Source organism: Echinops telfairi, unplaced genomic scaffold (genome assembly GCF_000313985.2).
Source record: "Echinops telfairi isolate 266 unplaced genomic scaffold, ASM31398v2 ScPeMD7_7469;HRSCAF=8507_0, whole genome shotgun sequence".
Lineage (NCBI taxonomy): Eukaryota > Metazoa > Chordata > Mammalia > Afrosoricida > Tenrecidae > Echinops > Echinops telfairi.
Window position 1 is genome coordinate 11,502,185 of NW_022111372.1, and position 22,230 is coordinate 11,524,414.

Consider the following 22,230-nt stretch of genomic DNA (forward strand, 5'->3'; position numbering starts at 1 on the left):
ATCTCCAGTGGCCTACTAATGGGCTTTGGGTCTCCACTCCGCACTCCCCCCATCATTTGCTATGGTAAGATTTTTGTTCTGGTGATACCTTTTGCCTGATCCCTTCGAAACCTCATGATTGCATAGGTTGGTGTGCTTCTTCCATGTGAAGCAAGGCTTCATTGATGAAGTTTAGATTGATGACAATAATTTTATGGTATAATCATTGCATAACAAAGCAAACTAAGTTTTATGAGCATTAACCAAATAAAAATATTAAATAATGTAGTGTATACGTTACAGTTGGCTAGCAATGTGGTACAGAGGATAGCACTTTTATTATTTAATGTATGAAAAATGACACAGTGATTTACCTGACATCATGATGGAACCACCATTCATATTATCAGAAGTTTAAAGATGATATTTAATTTGTTGTTTTAATGATTTCAAATTTCTTATATGAATAACTCAACTCCTCCTAACTTTCTTTCTCAAGTGTCAAGAGAACTCAAGTCAGACTCTTTTCTGAGTCAGGAACAAAAGACACGTTCAGTAAAACTGCACCTGCTCTGACTTCACATAGGGGCTTTATTTAGAGAGATAGATAGGGAAGCAAACAACACTGCCATTCAAGGCTGTTGGGACATATTATTCCAACGTATTTTTTCCTTCAAGATCCTACTTTAATGTAAACACTTAAAATTCAAAGATTCACTGAAAGAAACTTGTGGGCTCAAGAAAGAGACTATCCTCACAAATTTATTTTATATTAAACCAAGAAAAAGCGGTAAATTTTCTTCTAGGCATTTTGCTTCGGGCCTTATGCTCTTGTGATCCTGGGAAAGTTTATATGTTAATTTCATAGCTTCTTCAAATTTTTTACACTCCTTTTTGAGAAATAATAATAAAAAGGAACCTTATTGAAAATGAATACATTACTTTAAAGTAGAGTGTGCTTTTGGCCATAAGCATCTCTATAAAAAGTTCTGTAAAGAGTCAGTGAAATGTATTACTATCGTTCTGATATGAGTATTAAATTCTGAAGTTGAAGTGTAAGTAATGCTTTTTAAAATAATTATTTTTATGGCATATGCAAGTTAAATTGAGTTTTATGATATGACTTTATATTATTGTTATTTATAATGTAGAAAATCTATTTTCTTTCTGGAACCTCTATTTTTAAATCACTTTATTATTTTTTAATCACTCTTCCTCATATAACTATATATTGCTAGTATTGTCAGTGATTTTAAAAGTCTACTTCTTATTTTCATTGTGATAATTAACCATTAATTCTAAATATCATAAGATTTCCCTCAAAATACTATGTTTCTTTATTGTGCTTTGCATATCATAAATGAAAATTTTTATTTATTTGGGTGAATGACTAGTGTCTCATTCAATGAAAAACTTCAGGATTCTCTTAATCATCCATCTGATAATTTTCTGAGTTTTCAAGTTAGTGCAATGACTTTCAACATAATAGAATTGAAGAACATTACCATTTAAATCTATGAAAAATATAGAGCATTATAAGACAGATCACATCCTGTGCCACTTCATGGTCACAAAAATAATTGCCTGACAGTTTTCTCTTAGGACTCTTCTCTATAAAATGTATAGATTTATGGTTATCCAATCTAAAGACCACTTGAATATAAGGGTTTTTGACTTACTGTCCTATGAACAGCCTCAAATTCATATCTCTAAATGGTAAAATCTAGTTATATAGATCATTAATTTGTCTGTGCTTCAGAAGTAATAATCCCACTAAGTTTAAATCATTTCACTGAGTCTATGATCCAGCATAGAAAGCATCTCCACACAAAGTATTTTCTCCAGTGCATTTTCAATTTTAATAATGTCAATTAACTTGAATATTTGCATTAAAAATGTCATGCTGTAGTTCTAACAAACCTCTAAAGCATGACTAACATCTCTTTCCTTGAACTACAAAAGTGAAAATAACAGTGGGAACAATATACCAAATTGCAATAAGCAGTCTCCATACAACATCTCTGTTGAAAGAAGGACACACAGCCAAGAAGATACTTCTAATACTGAACCCTTAGTGTTCCAAAAAGTTCTCAATTAAAATATATATATATATATTTCAGTGTATTTTTGAGATTTGTTGTTGTTTTGTTTGTGCTAACATAAAACTACACAAAACAAAAAACAAGCATTTTGAGATATGTCACCTACAGTCAAATTTAAACCTTTATTAGGAAGCTATATTAAAAATATATAATTTTTAGTGTTCTCCTGTTAGGACTATCATATGAAAATAATGAAAAGTAAAATAAATTTTTTACTGTTGCTGTACTACAATTGAACAATTTACCTTAAACATAATAACTATAATTGTATTAAAATTACATTTTATGTAATCAAGTATACTACAAATATATATTTGACTCATGTTAAAAGAGCCAATGGTACTAAAGGAAGAAGTTCAAGCAGAGCTGAAATTAGTAGCAAAAAACAAGTCTATAATTGATGGAAGACCAATGGAAATATTTGAGCAAGCTGATGAAGCACTGGATGGAAGCCTCACTTGTCTGTGGCAGGAAATTTGAAAGACAGCTAGCTGGCCAACTCATTGGAAGAGCTCCATATTAGTGCTCATTCCAAAGAAAGCAGACTCAACAGATCACTCAAATTAGAGAGCACTATCACTTATATAACATGCAAGTAATATTTTGCTTAAGATTTCAATAATAATTGAGTAGTATAATGACAGTGAGCTGCTGAGGTTCAGGCCAGATTCAGAAGAGGGCTTGGAACAAGAGGTATCATTGCTGATGTCAGATGGATCATAGCTGAGAGCAGAGAATATTGGAGAATTTGAAAGGCAAGGCTCGCTGAGCCATTTATCCCTCCGCCCTTCAATTAACCCCATGTGCGTTTATTGACCAAGCTGGCACAATAAACTAACCACCCCAGTGTCAGTGTTGTATCCTTTCATTATATTTATTCAAACTGCAGACTGAGAAAATAATCAGAGAAGTTGGATTATGTGAAGAAGAAAAAGGTACCAGTATTGGAGAAAGATTTATAAAAAACCTGCAATGTGCAGATGACACAACCTTGCCTGCTGAAAGTGAGGAGGACTCAAAGCACTTGCTGATATAAGTCAAGGATAGCAGCTTTCAGTATGGATTACAACTCAATATAAAGAAGACCAAAATCCTTTCAGCTGGACTATTAGGTAACAAACATCATAATAGGGAAAAGGTGGCAGTCATCAAGAATTATTTTTGCTTGCTTGGATCCACAATCAATGCTCATGGAGACAGTAGTCAAGAGATCAAAAGATGCATTGCATGAGGTAAATCTGCTGCTACACAAAACATTTTTAGAATATTGAAAAGCAGAGATGCTACAGGCTAAGGTTAGCCTGATCCAAGCCATGGTATTTTCAATCACTTCATATGCATGTGAAAGTTGGATGCTGAATAAGGAAGACCAAAAAAGAGTCGATGCATTTGAATTGTGATACTGCAGAAGAATATTGACAGTGTCATGAACTACTAACAGACTATCTTATCTCTCTTGGAAGAAATACAGCCAATTTTCCCCCTAGAGGTAAGTATGTAAGACCTCCTCTTACATACTTTGAACATGCTGTTAGGAGAGACAAGTCCAGGGAGAAGGACAATGTGTTTGTTAAAGTAAAGGGGCAGCAGAAAAAGGAAGGCCCTGAGAAGATGGATAGACACAGTGACTACCACAATGCGCTCAAACAAAGGAAAATGTGTGAAGATGGCACAGGACTGCTCAGTGTTTCGTTCTGTTTTGCATAAGGGTCGCTATTAATAGGAACTGACTTGAAGACACCTATCAGCAACAAACATCCAGACTTCCTTCTCTGACCACTACATCATAAAGCTGGAAGTTAACAAAAGAAAGATCAAACAAAACAAGGGCACGTACTTGGAGGACGAATAACTTACTTTTTCAAACGGTGTGGGTTTTAGCCGAATTAGAGATAAAATTAGAAAGTTTCTAGAAACCAATGAAAATGAGATTATGATATACCAAAATCTATGGGATACAGCAACAGCACTTATAAGAGGAAGTTAGATAGTGATAAATGAGCATATGAAAAAGAAAAAGAGACTTATGGTGGATACACAAATCCTTAAACAATTGGAAGAGTCAACATAATAATCCTAATAGAAAAATAAAAGAAATTATAAAAATCAAGGTGTAGATAAATGAGTGGAAAAACAAAAGAGTGATGGAGAAAATTAACTTAGTAAAAAGTTGGTTCTTTTATAGGATTAATAGAATTGACAAACTTTTGGCAAATGTAATAAAAACATAGGAAGGAACAGACATCAATATCCAGATTGAGGGATGAAACAGGGGAAATAACAACAGAACTCAATACAATTAAAAGACTAATTACACAGTAATCAGTGGAAGACATGGACAAAATCCTGTAAAAACAAATCCTTCCCAGATTATCCCATAGAGACGTCAATAACTTGAATAGACCCATAACAGAAGATGAAGAAGATAAGGTTATCAAGGAACTACAAACTCAAAAGAGCCTTGCCTCTGATGGCCTCACAGCAGAATTGTACCAAGCATTCAGGTAAGTGTTTGCTGAACCCAGTCTCTTCCAGAAGATAGAAAAGGATGGTAAACTCCCAAACAGATTCTATGAAGCTAGTATAACACTGATACCCAAACTGGGCAAAGATCTGACAGGAAAAGAGAACTACAGGTCAATATCTCTAATGAAGATAGATGCAAAAATCCTTAACAAAAACTTTGCCAACAGAATATGAAAATATATAGAAAGAATAATACATCATGACCAAGTGATATTTAAACCAAAGATGTAGGGTTGTTTCAACATTTGAAAATTCATCAACATTATGTACCACATTGAAAAGATAAAGGACAAGAAACATATGATAATATCAATAGATAGGATGGGAAGGAAATTACCTCAATATAACTTAAGCTATATATGAAAATCCAACAACCAGCATTTCAATTGAGAAAAGATGAAAACATTCGCACTGAAAATGGGAACCAGACCAGTATGCCCCTTGTCTCCACTTATATTCAGCATAATCCTGGAGGTCCTAGCTAATAATATCAGACAATGGAAGAAATAAAAGATATATGTCTGGGGAAAGATGTGAAAGTATTGTTATTTGCAGATGATATGTTGAGAATCCCAAAGGCTCCACAGTAGGATTGCTGGAAGCAATAGAGGAATATGGTAGAGTGGCAGGACACAAGATCAGCAAGCAGAACTCAATTGGATTGCTATATACAACAGGTGGGGTTACAGAAAAAGAGATCAAGAAGGTAGTCCCTTTCACAATAGCCAGGCATAAATGGAAATATTTAGGGATATACCTAACCAAAAAAACCCAAAAGATCTGAACAAGGAAAACTACAGAATATTATTACAAGAAATCAAAAGGGACATTGACAAATGGAAAAAATATCCTATGCTTGTGTGTCGGGAGACTCAATATTTTAAAGATGCCAATGCTGCCTAAGGCGCTATACAGGTTCAATGCAATCTAAATGCAAATATCAGCATCATTTTTTAAAGAAATGAAAAAACTGACTACCAAATTCATTTGGAAAGGGAAGAAACCTAGAATTGGCAAAGAACTCCTACACAAGTAGTTGCATTACTTGACTTTAAACTTGTTAGACAGCTACCGTTGTCAAAACAGCATGGTACTGGTATAATGATAGATACCGAGATAAGAACAAAAGATCCAGGAATAAAAACTATAGAACACAGACAACTGAAAATCAAATGGCAAACAGATGCCCTTTTTAACAAATGGTACTGGAAAAATTGGATGTCAACCTGCAGAAGAATGAACCAAGACCTTAACCTCATCTCATAAACAAGGACAAATTCAAGGTGGATCACAGACCTTGAGGTAAAACACAGAACTATCAGGCATGTCAATTAAAAAAAAAGTAGGGACAAAGGTAAGAACCTAAATACAGGGAATGTATAATGTGGCAGCTACATAATCTACTGCCAACTTCAGCGAAGGAGTAAGTCTTGCCTTGAGGTTTCCCAATGAATGGTAGCCTGAAATTACCATACACTTTCTATTTTAATGCCCTTGCTTCATTATGACATATATTAATCTGGTAGGCATGGCTCTGCTTCTGTGAATAATATCAGAAGATTACTCTCTCACCAACCTCCAATATTTGCATAAATAGTGTCCAGTTCACTTAAGAGTTTAATCTGTACAAGTCAATAATTCAAGTATTGTGGCTCATATCTGGCCTATAGTAGTACAATTTCCTTCTTTCTTCAGTGTTTTAATTCTACACTCTTGGCTACACTAAGAACACCATCAATGCATAGTGGCTACACATTGGGCTGTTGACCAAAGGGTTATACATTTGAAATCATCCCCCAGCTCTACAGGAGAATGATGAGGCTTTCTATTCCCATGACGATTTGCAGGATCAGAGACTCAACGGGGAAGTTCTACCTTGCCCTATACAGGCCCTTGAGTCATCATTGATTTGATGGAAGTGGAAGTGATGGATCAAGCATATGACTAATAGTGCTCTCTAACATAAAATGACAATGATGTCCTTAAGGTGAACCAGATATATATATGAGCAGAAATGGAATTTGGTATTGCATTTAATTATAGCTCCAATCTCAAAAACAATTAGTTCTTATGACATCACCCTGCTCGACCTCGTGAACAAATCACTGAAGATATGGGTGGTATTGTGTAAGTGTGGTGAAAACACTAGATGGTGCCCTGTTTTAAAAAATAATAGCTCCATGGTCATTAAAAGCTTGTTTTCATAAAAGCTTCCATCTAAGTGAAACATCAATAAGTCCATGTGGAAGAAACAGACCAGCCTAACATGACCTAAGAAGTTTACATAGTATAATCCAAATGTAAAGGAGGGAATGACATAAGAGCTTAAATTGTGAACACTAAGTTTGTAGAAAGAAGGTTATGAATGACAGTGGAAGCCCAAAATTCATTTGCAAGGTCCACTCATGGATCAAGTCTCCTTTGAATCCACTCTGGTCATAGTCGAGGGAAGTGAATAACCCTGTTATCATACAGAGAGCATTGTAAAGTCAATTATGACCACTGTGGTAGTTAGGTCAAAATGCAGTATCTTATCACTTGAACTCCCTTTTGACCTATTTTAATGCTGTTTCCATTTTTTTAAAAAGGGGAGCATGAGGCGAAATTCATGTAGAACAAGCCTCTGATGAATCCCTTCAGACCATGGACCAAGGATGTGAATAACTGCTAACATACAGAATGCATTGGGAAGTGGATTGTTGAAGATGCAGTTTAAAATTTAGAACCCTATCGTTTGAACTCCCTTACCACCCATTTAAATTTGTTCTGGTTTTTAATTTTTTTTAATACTGTCTGCTTTCTTTTTGATTGAGGATTTTTTCTGTTTTACTTTATTACTCTTGCTAGTCTGGTTTGTTTGATTTTTAGTGGGTTTCTTTGTATATGAAATCTAGGATAACTAAATCTATGCTGAGAGTAACAGGATTCCTGGGGGGTATGGCAAGGGAAATGGGAAGCTAATAAAACTGAGTACAAGTATGAAGAAAATGTTCTAAACTGATTGTACAACTCTTCCTGATGTGATTGAACTATTGAATTTTATGATATGTGAATTATATGCAAATAAAATTGTTGACAGAAATTAGTTTTTAAAAATGACTTTTCTCACACACAATCGAGTGGGAAAACATTCATAAAAAATAGTTAATTAAAGTTTTAATGAATTTTTGAAGCCCACTTGTGTGTGTTCACATATCTATGTATTCATACAACTGTGTGTGTGTACACACACACACACACACACACACAGATGTGCATCGATGTACATAATTCAATAAGATGATATAATTGATGGAAGAAGTAATTATTTTATTAAGAGAGCTCTTTCATAAAATGACTAATGGCAAAATGTGTGCATGTGTGTGGAAGAGAGGCAGAGACTAAGAGAGAGAGAGAGAGAGAGAGAGAGAGAGAGAGAGCGCATAGAAGTGATTGGTTTAATCATTTAAGATGAAAACAAATCAGAAACAAAATTTGAAATGTATCTAAGTTCTGGAAGAATAGTAAAGAATATGAAACCCAAGTTAAAAATACTACAACATTATTTGATGCAATATTTTAAAGTACTGTTTGGCTAATTGACTGGATTTGTACAGTCAATGTAATTCTCCCCACCGAGGGAATTCAGCTGTGTGAGGAACAAATATTTCCCAAGGGCAAATTTTCTGATAACAAGAAGGACCTCCCCTTGGGAATTTGAAAGGGTAATTAGGCTCAATTAAATTATGTATAGGTTATGCAAAGAGGATAATTATCTTACTCATTTCCATAGCAGCCTCTATTTTTTTAAACCACAGTTGAAAATGAATTGGAAAGATGATTTAATCCTTTTTTAAAAAATTGCAGCCACTTTTTATTCTCACCCATGGTGGCAGCTCTGCTTTAGATGGGTAAAGTAAATGTTTATCCAGATGCATAATATGATCAGCAGCAAGCTCATAGATTAATTTCTATAGAAGGTGTCTTCCTTTCTATTTGGCTTTTATCTAAGTTCTACAATAGCACTGCTTATAAATTTACTATTGCCACCGATACAAGAAAATGGTCATTTGCTCTTTAGTATATAGGGTAGTATTATATATGAAAAAAAAAATTTCTAATCCCTAGACAAAATGTAATATGTCCTAGATCAACAGCTGTTATATGTTAACAGGGTTGTATAAAATCCATATGCAGGGGGTCATATTTTTCAGTAAGCATTGGTCAAGTTAATCCTGTCATAATTCCCGATTAGCAATATGGCCAGACCTCAAACAAATTCCAGGTGCATCTGTGCTTTGTTGCCTAAAAATCAATATAGAATTTGTTTAAAGACACTTCTTACTCTGGCCTTTTCTTTCCCTAAGTACCACGCAGGAACCCTGGTGGCATCGTGGTTACCTCTTGGGCTGTTAACTACAAGGTCAGCAGTTTGAAAACACCAGCTGTTCTGCAGGATAAAGATTGTGCTTTCTACTCCCATAAATACCAATAGTCTCAAACTCACAGGGACAGTTGCACTCTGTCCTGTAAAGTTGATATGAGTCGGCATCAGCTCTACGGCAGTGAGTTTGGTTTGGGGAATACTAAGCACCTAAAGACGATTAAGCTGTAGAAGGTGCAAAACAAATGCCAATAGCTAGACTTTGCAGGTGAGGTTGAAATTTCTTATGGAACATGAACCCAAGTCTGATTTAGGGTAATTCATAGCGGGGTGGCAAGATTGGAGGTTGCCCTCTTTCTAAAAGCCTTAATCCTTGGATTTATAATAGAATGAGCTCATAGTTGAATTTATATTATAGTTGCAGAGCTGACAGAGTCTTGCCAAGTGGATAATGAAACTCAATTTTGGCCTGTGATAAACAATATCTCCACACTCATTGTCACCACGTTGTTTTCTGAGCTTGTTGGTGTTGTGTTCCTTCATTATATGTATGCAGTTTGAATGTTGAGAAAATCCTCTGAAAAACTGAAGTATGTGAAGAAAAACGTGTCATCAGAACTGGAGGAAGATTCATTTACAACATGCATTATGAAAATGCAAAAACCTTGCTTGCTGAAATTAATGAGTTCTTGAAGGACTTACTCATGAAATTTAAAGATTATACTTTGATGTAAAGTTTGCTTATTTCTTTTTCTTTCGTCCTATGTCTATCAATATAAGATAGACAGGATGAACAAGTCTGAGGAGAAAACAATGGGACCCGTGGTTTGGGGGGTGGGGGTGAGCATGGAAGAGAAGTGGGTGGGGAGGAGGAGAAGCCAACAAAATCAGGGATAAGGGAACAACAAGAGATTTATAATTGATGGCAAGATAAGGGCGTATAAGGCCTGGTGGGGTTTAATCAAATGCAATATATCTGAGAGGAATTACTGAGATACAAATGGAGGGTGAGCATGATAGTGGGACAGGAGGAGGAAAGGAAATAGAGGAAAGAACTAGGAGACAAAGGTATTTATAGTGGTATTGCTATAGGCATGTATATATGTAAATATATTTATAGTGAAAGGGATAGAAGCCAATGTATATATATTTATATGTTATATATTAAGATAACAGACTGTCTTTGGGCCTCTATTCAAAGCCTCCCTTATCACAAGAACACTTTGTTCTAATAACCTGACACTCTTTGATACACACCTTCCCGACACAATCACTGAAGACAAAATGGGTGCATAAGCAAATATAGTGGAGAAAGAGAATGGTGCCCGGATATCAAATGAGATAGAGTCTGGGTTCTTAAAAGACTTGAAGTTAAGCAAGCAGCCAGCCAGGAGGGGAGAAAATAAGCCCACGTGGAATAAGCACACCAGCCTGTGTGACTATGAGGTATTGATGCGATCAGGTATCAGGTATCAAAAGATCCAAAATAAACAACTATATTCATGTGAACAAGCAGGGTTGGAGTGGAGACCCAAAGCCCATTTGTAGACAAATGCCTATACCCCCACAGAAGGGTTATAAGGAAGGGATGATTCAACCAAGGTTTGGTATAGCACCCATAAAACCCACATCATTCCTGAATGCTTCTTCCCTGCCACTACCATTACCCAGTTCTACCTTATAAATCTGACTGGACTGGAGAACACACATTGGTACAGATAAGAGCTCTAGATACATGGAATTCAAGACAGATAAACCCCTCAGAAACAGTAGTGGGGGTAGTGATACCCAGAGGGATAGTTGGGGAGATGGAAGGGGTAGAACGGCTGAGCTCATCGCAAGGTTGGATATATAGCGCCCCCCTCCGAAGGGGACGAATAGCAGAAATGTGTGTGAAGGGAGACAACGGACAGTGTAAGATATGAAATAATGATAACAATATATAATTGGTCAGGGATTCATGATGGTGGGAGGGTTGCGGGGGGGGGGGCGGTGGAGGGTAAAAAAGAGGAGCTTCTACCAAGGGCTCAAGTAGAAAATGTTTTGGAAATGATGATGGCAACTTATGTACAAATATGCTTGATGCAATTGATGTATGGCATGTTATAAGAGTTGTAAGCACCCCAAATAAAATGATTTTTTTAATTTAAAAAATGTTAAAAAGCTAAAATGTCATTTTGAACACTGAAATGTGCCTGATCCACCCTAGAGTATTTTCAGTCATATATGCATGCAAGAGCTGGACAATGAATGAAAAGGACTGTAGAAAAATTGATGCATTTGAATTTATAGTGTTGGCAAAGAGCATTGGATAATATTCCGTGAGAGGAATGGCCAAATCTTTCTAGAAAGCAGGGTAGCCAGACTGCTCCTCGGAAGTAAGGATGTGAAGACTTCCGCTCACATACGTTAGGCATGTCATTAGAAGGCACTAGTCTCTGCAGGAGGACACTGTGATTGATTAAATGGAAGAGCAACATAAAAGGAAAATCTCACAATAAGATGGCTTAAGGGCATTTATATAGATTGTGTGGTTTCTGCCCCAGGCAGTGTTTCATTCTATTCTAACTGGAGTCCTTATGGACAGAACCAACAATAATAATAAGTGACATTTCATTTTGTAACTACGTATATATTTAAAGTTATATGTGCATCTAATTTAAAATGATAAACAACATACTTTCCCTTTTTGTTTTAAAATAATATTTACATACAGTACCATATATGTTGCAAAATGCAGTACTGAGCACTCTAGTTGTAATTCAAATACCCACTTTCAAAAACTACTCACTGCCATAGTTAATACTGACTCATAGCCACCCGCTAGAATTTGAAAATACTCATGTACTTGCACTTATCCCTGAATATATTAAGATCATTAACATTTAACAGAATACATCTAATTAATAAATTATATTTTCACTTCTTAGTTATAGATGTAAATATGTTTAATGAATACTTTTCCACTTAAACTGATAATAGTTTAAAAACATATTTAATATTTAGTAGTTATGAAAATAATGTTTTAAATTCCTGCATTGTTTTCATCATTTAAACCAGACATCGGAAACCTTTTTTCTATAAGGAAACTAACTGATTTCAAATCTTTTTTGTATTGTGGGTTTTCAATTTTTTCTTCATTTAATTAATTGCATGATAGTAAACAGGCAATATGCAACTGAATAGTTACTACCATTTTTCAATTAAAAAATATTTGCAATATTGTGAATTTCACATGTCCCATATTTGCACTAAATAAAGATTATGTTTAAAATAGGAACTTCATAATACGTTTTTTTAATTTAATGCAAGAACATAAGCCATCATCAATAAAGAATTGAAAACAAAAACAAAACACTTTGAAAATAATAATTCTTGTATTTGCATTTATTTACTTGTAGAAATATGAGACTAAGAATTTAAATGGGGGGTGGTTAAATGGCGACTCGATAGGACTCACCTGTCCAGAGCTGCTGCTGCCAGACCAGAAAATTCAGAAGGAAAGAGGGCCCAGACTTAAAGCCAGTGCCAGACGAATGCAGTATGCAGGCAAGGAGTAGAGAGCCAGTGGAGGGGCCTGAGGGCTCAGCCCCCATACCAGCTACATGGACAACTGCCCCTCCCTTCAGAAAAATTTACTTCAGAGGAAAGCACTGAAGCTGCAGCAAGGGGAGAGGGGCATGTCTGAACAGAGCAAATGGGAGCAAATAAAGGGGGAGGAAGAGAGAGTTAAGCACATCCTGGCCCACCATCCTGGAGGACAATATCCCTGCTCTGAACAGCCAATGCACAGAGTGGACAATATGGCTGATCCTACTATGAGACCCGCTGCCCCTTGCTGGCCCATGGCCCTAAAGGGGACAACACTGGAGACTCAGTGTCATGACTGGCCCAAACTGACCCCGTGACACCGAGGCAAACCACTACAGGCACGTGGCAAAGCAACCGTGGGAGTAGATCAGGGAGCCCCCGAGGGAGTACAAAGGACAGACTCTAGGGCCAAAGCATGGTACCCCATCAGTCCTGACTGAAGGACACACTTAGAGATCAAAAATCAGACCTTGATCTAGTTACAGGTTTTTCTTTCTTTTAAAAATGTTTTTCCTTTAATTAAATTATTCTTCTATGGGTAATTGGTTTTCTTTTTTGGTGTCGTCACTGTGTTCTCATTCATCGCCTATCTTGCTATGGCTTGTTTTTTGGTGCATATTATTATCTCTACAGCTCTATCTAGATAAGATAGACTGGATGAGTAGTCTGGAGGAGAAAACAACGGGACCAATGATTCTGGGGGCACAGGGGAAAGGGGGAGGCGGGCTTAAGGAGGTGGTGTTGACCAACCCAGGGACAGGGGAGCAACAAGTGATCCAAAATCAGTGTTCAGGAGGGTGTGAGATGCCTGGTAAGGATTCAGCAAGGGCAATGTAACCGAGAGAAATTACTGAAACCCAAATGAAAGGTGAGCATGATAGTGGGACAAGAGGAAAGTAAATGGAAATAGAGGAAAGAACTGGGAGGCAAAGAGTATTTATAGAGTTCTAAAGACTAGAATGTACATATGTAAATATATTTATATAAGAGTGTGGGGAAATAGATCTACGTGCATATATTTATAGGTTCAGTATTAAAGCAGCAGATGAACATTGGGCCACCATTCAAGTGCTTCCTCAATGCAAGAACATGTCATTCTATTAAATTGGCATTCCAGGATGCACACCTGCCCAACAAGATTGCTGAAGAAATATGTGCGCATAAGCAAATGTGGTTAAGAAAGCTGATGGTGCCCGGTTATCAAAAGATATAGCATCTGGGGTCTGAAAGGCTTGAAGATCAACAAGCGGGAATCTAGCTGAGAAGCACCAAAGCCCACATGGAAGAAGCACACCAGCCTGTCTGACCACGAGGTGTAGAGGGGACCAGTTATCAGATATCGAAGAACTAAAAATCATATCAATGGGTGCCCACCTTCCTGATATGATCACTCAAGACAAATGGGTGCATACGCAAATGTGGTGAAGAAGGCTGATGGTGCCTGGCTATCAAAAGTTATAGCATCTGGGGTCTTAAAGTCTTGAAGATAAACAAGCAGCCATCTATGTCAGAAGCAACAAAGCCCACATGGAAGAAGCACACCAGCCTGCATGACCACAAGCTGTTGAAGGGATCAGCTATCAAGCATTAAAGAACAAAAATCATATCATTGTAAATGTGGCTGAGTGCAGAGTGGAGACTCAAAGCCCATCAGTAGGCAACCGGACACCCCCTTACTGAAAGCTTGTGGGTAGGAGATGAGCCAGTCAAAGTGCAGGGTAGCACCAATGAAACACATAACTTTCCTCTAGTTCTTAAATGCTTCCTTCCCCCCAGTATCATGATCCCAATTCTACCTTACAAATCTGGTTAGACCAGAGGATGTACGTACATTGGTACAGATAGCAACTGGAAACACAGGGAATCCAGGACAGATTACTCCTTCAGGACTAGTGGTGAGAGTGTGATGCCTGGAGGGTGGAGGGAATGTGGGGTAGAAAGGGAGAACCAATTACAAGAATCTATATATAGCCTCCTCCCTGGGTGATGGACAGCAGAGAGGAGGGCGGGGGGAGACGTTGGACAGTGTAACATATGATAAAATAATAATAATTTATGAATTATGAAGTGTTCATGAAGGAGGGGGAAGGGGTGAGTGGGGAATGAGCAGCTGATATTAAGGGCTCAAGTGGAAATCAAATGTTTTGAGAATGATGATGGCAACAAATTTACATATGTGCTTGACACAATGGATGTATGTATGGATTGTGATAAGAATTGTACAAGTCCCCAATAAAATGATTTTAAAAAAAGAATGAAGTAGTAATGTAAAAGAAATAAAAAATAAAATGGCTATTCTCAATTAAAAAAAATACTACTACTGCAAAAAAAAGGGGTTAAATGCTAAAATCATATATTTTGAGGCATTTGATACAATGTACATTAATTTTCAAGCCTGTTATTCCTATTTAATTGTGAACACTTGTTACACTATTTGAGCATTATATATAATGGTAATAATGACCCAGGCACTGTTTTAAATTTGCTGCATATAATAATTTATTTAATGTTCCCAATAGATCTTTGGATAATGATAATTAACACACGGCTTTATAAGTGAGCTATTAGTGGCTTAAATAGAGTAAGAAACTTGGCCAGAATTACAGAGCGGAGCTATAAGTCTATGCTTTCTGGCTTTTCACTAAATGGCTCTACTTCACTTTGATTCATTTTAATCATTCTTTTGCTAGAGAGACATTGATTGATTAATTTTCTGTAATATGCTACATGCTATTTTTGTACACGGTAAATCTGACCAGGTTTAGGGGTATAATTTTTTTTCTGACATCTAGAACAACAGTTATTGGACTCAGAGAAAGTCGAAATATTGTTGTTGTTAGTTTTGTTTGTTTGTTGGTTGTGTTTTTGTATGTTTCTTCTGTATATGAAACCCAGGACAGGTATCTACAGAGTCAGTAACTGGATTTTTAATTACCAAAGTCATGGCAAGGGTGTTTGAGGAAGAATGGGGGGCTAACAACAGTGAATATGAGAAATAAGAAAATATCCTAAATTTGGTTGTGATGATGATTGCACAACTCTTGTTAATATGTGTATGATGCATTTAAGTGTATGATGCATGTGTGAATGATTATGTGTATGATGCATGTGTGAATGATATGCCACTACAAATTAATTAATAAAAAGTTCAAGAATGGAATTTTAAAGCAATTGAAATTATTCTTATGAAAAATAGAAATGTCATCCTCGATTTACTCAGACTGATTTATTTATGATCGTATTATTCCACCAGGCTTGGTAAAGTAGAGGGACAACGGAAGTCGCAACCCTGCACTAGAGCACAGCAACTGTTGTGCGGATGCTCAGGACCAGACAATGCTATGTTCTGTTGGGCAGAGGGTCGATATGGGTCGGAACCCAACAACAACAAATATTCCCAACAGTATTATTAGTTCATCCTCATTTCTCTGATATAAGGAACACATTAAACTGGTATGCAGGAATTACATTGGAATTCATTTGAAAATATTACCTTCTAAAATTAGACCTGAGAGTTCTGAAGATATTTAGTTTATTTCATATTAGTTTATTTTACTCTAGAGATCCCTGAAAACAAAGTATTTTATGCAAATGAGCAAAAGAAGATGACCACTAAGAACAATTTTCCTATATGTTATCGCTTTGTGGTGTACTTGATAAAATACAACAATAATTAAGCTTTTTAGGTTGTCTTTCAATTTTCAAAAGTACTTAAAATAATGTTTGATACTTTGGAAATTTGTGTAGGATCATTTAATTATTTTAAACCATTAGGGCATAATTTAACTAATTAATAATTCAGCATCCTCACTGGTCCAAAAATACTCTTGACATTGTAAACCTGGTTCCAGAAGTAGCCAAAGAGACCCGAGGGAATATGTTAAGTGCCACAAGGCCCTAACTCATTAATGTATTGATTTGAATAAGAATAAACACGAATATCCCCATAAATAAACCATTCAGATATGTATTACTTAAAGATATTTTACATCTTCTAACATTCAACAGCTGAAAGGACATATAGCTCAGGTTTTCTTAATAGAGGAATAAATATTAATTACATGAGGATAGTAGTGACTAATTACAAGTAAACAGCTAAAAATAGCCACAGACTGAACACCAAAATGCAGTTGAATTTAGATTTAACAATAGTGATATTATTAGTCAATTACCTGCTTGTTGTGTTCTTTTCAGCAAAATAAATATACAGAATAATTTTCAAGTCTAATAAAACATTAAAATAATATGACTGCATAATTTACATAAGAATTTATTTAACAGATATGTGTTAAAATTATTTTTAAATCTTCAAGATATCTTTCCTATAGATTTAGGAAATATAATCCTATGCTATCATTCTCCTGTGAAATTTCCACTAAATACATCCACTTATGAACAAATGTTATTGTACATAGGGTCTGAAATAATTAAATGGGAGAGATCATATTTTTAACAAATGCTCTGGAAAAACTGAAAATCCATTCACAGAATAATAAAACAGCATATGTATCTAACACAATATACAAAAAAGAATCCCAAATTAATCAAGCATTAAAATAGGAAACAAAACTACAAAGACCATAAGTAAAATATGGAGACAGACTTAGGAGTCTTTTATAAGGCAAAGATATGCTATCAACTATAATTGAAAACATGCAAATAGCAGAAGACAAACTACGTGACTGGGACTTCTTAAATATTAGACAGTTATGTACATCTAAATATTTCACTGAAGGGTGAAAAGAACACACAATTTGGGAACATCATTTTTGGGCAATGAAACATCAGACATAGGACTTTAAAATTTATGGAAAGCATCAGACATGGGATCTTTAAAATTTATGGAAAACTTCCACATCTCAACAAGAAAAGAGGTCAAAAAGTCCACCTAAAAATAAGAAAAGGATATGAGCAGATATTTCACTACAAAAAACATTTAGGCAGTCATAAACTTGTGAAGAAATATTAAAAAAGCTATTCTAGAGAAGCAAATCAAAACAATAAGCAACAATGAAACATTCAAGATTCTGCCTTACAAATCTGGCTAGACCAGACGATGTACATTGGTACAGATAGGAACTGGAAAGACAGGGAATCCAGGACAGATGACCCCTTCAGGACCAGTGGTGAGAGTGGTGATACCGGAGCATGGAGGGAAGGTGCGGTAGAGAGGGGGAACCGATTACAAGGATCTACATATAACCCCCTCCCTGGAGGATGGACAACAGAAAAGTGGGTGAAGGGAGACGTTGGGCAGTGTAAGACATGACAAAATAATAATAATCTATAAATTATCAAGAGTTCATGAGGGAGTGGGGAGGGAGGGGAAAATGAGGAGCTTATACCAAGGGCTTAAGTAGAAAGCAAATGCTTTGATAATGATGAAGGCAACAAATGTACAAATATGCTTGACATAAAATGGATGGATGTATGGATTGTGATAAGAATTGTATGAGCCCCCAGTGAAATGATTTTTTTTTAAGAAAGACTAGGACAATGAAACAACATTTATTCAGTAGCTATAACAAATGTTTGCATATTCAATAGCTATAACAAATGTTTTGAAATCTTCCCAATGCAGCTTCTGAAATAAAAAGGGTTTTTTATATAGCCATGAGGAAAAAAAAGATATAATTTCGAACTCAACTCAACAAGTAAAAAAATAAAAGCTCACTACCATTGACTTGATTCTGACTCGTAGTGACCTTTTAGAGTAAAACTGTCCCTGTGGGTTTTTAAGGCTAACTCTTCACAGGAGTAGCAAGCCTTGTCTTTCCTAGGGGGAAGTGCTGGTGGTTCCTAGTTGCTGAACTTGTAGTTCGCAGCCCACACTTAACCACTACACCCTCAGAGCTCCCCGATGGCATCTCACTCCCGCATTAATGGAACAGCTCAAAGGACATACAGCCAGAAAGACAGAAGTAGGGAACAAATGTCACTAAGGGTGTGGAGAGGTTAATTGGGACACTGAAGCACTGCTGGTGAGATTGTAAAGTGGTGCAACTACTATAGAGAATAGTATTGGGCATTCTTAAAATTTTAGAATGAGGATTACTACTTGCTTCAGAAAGCTCAACATTTCCTAGAGAAATAAGATTCATGAAACAGATATGGGTACACCTAGGTTAATCACAGCATTATTCACAAAAGGAAAAAAAATGAAAACATCTAAGAGTCTCATCTACGGAAGTTTGTGATACTATCGTGACTTGTTTATTTCTGTGACACTAGAAGCTATCTCACAGGTATTTCAAATGCTGGCAGGGTCGCCAAAGTAACAGGTTTCAGCAGTGCTTCCAGACCAAGAACAGACAAGGAAAAGGGATTGGTTGGCCATGTTGGAGGAAGTAGCTGCTGAAAAGCTCATGCATAGTTTCTAACCATTGCCAGATACTACAGGCCTAGTGAACGCAAGCAGACCATTGTCAGAGATCGCCCTGGAGGTTGGGCCTGACTAGTTGGAGGGCACTAGGAATCTGAGCCTGAAGAACTGCTTTTTCAACGTGGGGTCAAATATGGTGAGGAAAGTGAGGTAAAACTTGTCAGAGTGGACCTTGTGCGATCTTCCTATGCTGATGGGGCACAACTCAAGGTAAGAAGAGATAACAGTAACAATTTACTCATGATTGGAATCTAGAATGTGCAAACCATGAATCTAGGAATAATTGGAATCATCAAAAATGAAAAGGAACACATCCTGAGGGATATCCTAGGCAATCCAACCCACCCAACTTGACTGTCATTGATCAATGCCAACTCAATGACCTCTTGTAGGTTTCTGACACTGGAACTGTTGATGGGAATAGACAGCCCAGCTGTTCTCCCTTGCAGCTGCTGCTGGTTTCAGTCTGCTAACAATGCAGGATCACATCCCTACTCATAGCCACTATACCAGCAGGGCTCCTTATATCTTAGACAATAGTGAGTTGAAATAGATTTGGATTGCCCATTTTGAATCACAAGATCATATGATTTCCTATGCAGGGAGTGACACAATCAAGATGAATGGCATTGCACTCTGAAATGTCAGAAAGGACATTTCAAAAATCAGTCTTCAAGTACAATGTGCCTGCGACAGAATTATATCTACCTTCAAGGAAATTCAACAAATACAACTATTATTCAAATTTATGCGTCAATCAGGAAAGCTAGGGATGACACATTGAAGAATTCTACCAGTGACCAGGAAGAAATTGATAAAATTTGCAATCAAGATGCATTGTTAATTATTACCGATTAGAATACAAAAGTTGGAAACAAAGAAGAAGGAAAATTTGGTGTTAGTGATAGAAATGAAGCTGATGATCACATGATAGAATTTTGTGAGGTCAACATCTTGTTAATAGCAAATGCCTTTTTTGAATAACACCAAAGGTGACTGTACATGTGGACTTCTACAGATGAAATACAGAAAATTAAAATTGATTACATCTGTTGACAGAGATGATGGAGAGGCTCAATATCAGCAGCTAAATCCAGGCCACAGGCTGACTATGGAACAGATCACTGATTGTTGAGATGTAAATTCAGATCGAAGCTGAAGACACTGAAAAGAAATCTATGAGAGCCAAAATACCACTTTGAGTATATTTAGCATCATAAATTCCAGCATATCTTAAGAACATATTTGACATATTGAACATGAATTACAGAATTATAGAACATGAATTACAGAAAACTCAAGAAGGATAACATTAGCATTCATGAAGAAAAAAAATATCATTAAAAATACAGGAAAGAAAGAAAAGATCAAAATGGATGTTAGAAGAAACAATGTAATTTGCTCTTAATCATAAAGTAGCTAAGACAAATGGAAAAACTGAAGTTAAAGAGCTTAACAGGAAATTTCAAAAGACAGCACTAGAACACAAAAGTAAAATATTGTAATGAAATGTGAAAAGATTTAGAGTTAGAAAACCAAAAGGGAAGAACACGACACACCTAGTGTATATTAAACTGAAAGAACTAAAGAAAATATTCAAGCTTCAGTTACAATATTGAAAACTCTATGGGCAAAATATTCACGGATTCAGGAATCATCAAAATATGATGTAAAGAACATACAGGACCACTGTGTCAAAAAGAACTAGTGGACATTTCACCATCTCAGGAGGTAGCATATGAACAAGAAGCTGTGCTACAGAACGAAGAATTTCAAAATACAACAAAATCATTAACCAAAAACAAGGCTCCAGGAATTGATGGAATGCCAATTGAAATGTTTCTGCAAGCTGATGCAGCACTGGGAGCAACCACACATCCAAGCCAGCAAATTGTGAACAGTTATACTTGACTAACTGGAAGAGAACCATGTGTGTGTTCAACCAGAACAAAGGTGACCCAATACAATGCCCAAATTATAGGAAAATATCATTGATATAAAAGGCAATTTTTTTTCCCTGCAGATCATCTAACAATGTTTGAAGCAGTACATTGCCAGGGAGCTGCCAGAGGTCCCAGCTGGATTCAGAAAAGAACATGGAGTAAGTGATATCATTGCAGATATCAGATGACTCTTCCCCAAAAACAGAGAATAGCAGAAAGAAGTTCACTTGTGTTTTATTGATTATGTGAAGGCATTCAATTGTGTGGATCATAATTAATTATGGATAACTTTGAGAAGAATGTGAATTTGAGAACACTTCATTGTGCTTATGAGGATCATGCACATGGATGAAAAGGCAGTTGAGAGAACAGAACAAGGGAACGCTGTGTGGTCTAAAAGCAGGAAAGGTGTGCCCCAGGGTTGTATCATCTTATAAAATTTATTCAATCTGTATGCTGAACAAATAACCAGAGAAGCTAGACTATATGAAGCAGGCTGCAGCATCAGGATTAGTGGAAAGCTTTTTAACAACATGCTGTATGCAGATAACACAGCTTAACTTGTTGAAAGCGAGGACTTGAAGCACTTGCTGATGAAGATCAAGGATTGCAGCCCTCAGTATGGACTATGACTCAATATAAATAAGATTGAAATTCTTACAATTGGAGCATAAAAGAGAAAAGTTTGAAGTTGTAAAGGGTTTTTTATAGCTTACACTCACAATCAATGCTCATGGAAGCTGCAGTCAAGAGATCAAATGATGCATTGAGTTGGGTAAATCTGCTGCACAAGACCTCTGTAGAGTATTGAAAAGCGAATATGTTACTTTTAGGACTAAGGTGGGCATGACCCAAACCATAACATTTTTAACTGCCTCAGATACATCCAAAAGTTGGACAATAAATAAAGAAGACCCCAAAAAGAATGGATGTCCTTGAATTTTGTTGCTGTAGAATATGGAAAGGTTAGTAAAATCCAAACTCACTGCTCCTTTCACTGGACTGCTAAAAGGACAAACAGCTCTATCCTGGAAAATGTACTGTCAGAGTGCTCTGTTATATACTTTTGACATGTCCCTGATGAAAGACTCCTTGCTTCTTAAAGTAGAGAGGAATGGAAAACCTGGTAGGTGATCAAATTCAACGAGTCTGATGGACACAGTTGCTACAACAATGAGCTCAAGTACAGGAATAATTATGAGGATGGAAGTGTCCAGTTCTGTTTTGTATAGGGTAAATATGGGTCAGAACTGACTCAGTCACACCTAACAACAACCACAAAACAGAAGATATACAAACTAGAGTCAATACACACAGCAGAGTACAACACAAAATGAAAGAATA